Genomic DNA, 250 nt, shown 5'->3' with positions numbered 1-250 from the left:
TCCAGGAAGGCAACAGGCAGCAAACCCCTCCAGCAAGTAGCAAATGTAAAAATAAATGCGCTGAAAGGAAAGATTTACTGTGCTGCTGCTGCTGCGTGCCCTGCATGGAGGGAAAAGCCCATCCTCAGCATCCCATGAACGGGGTTAAATCCCCTCCAGCAAACAGCAAAGTTTACGAGCTGCTCCATCTCACTGCTAGGGTGCAGCTCCCCATGAGAAATGGGGGGGACAAAAAGCTCAGTTATTCCCC

This window comes from Meleagris gallopavo, chromosome 28 (assembly GCF_000146605.3).
Source record: "Meleagris gallopavo isolate NT-WF06-2002-E0010 breed Aviagen turkey brand Nicholas breeding stock chromosome 28, Turkey_5.1, whole genome shotgun sequence".
Classification (NCBI taxonomy): domain Eukaryota; kingdom Metazoa; phylum Chordata; class Aves; order Galliformes; family Phasianidae; genus Meleagris; species Meleagris gallopavo.
The sequence above is the reverse complement of the archived record's forward strand: the minus strand, read 5'-3'. Positions refer to the sequence as shown.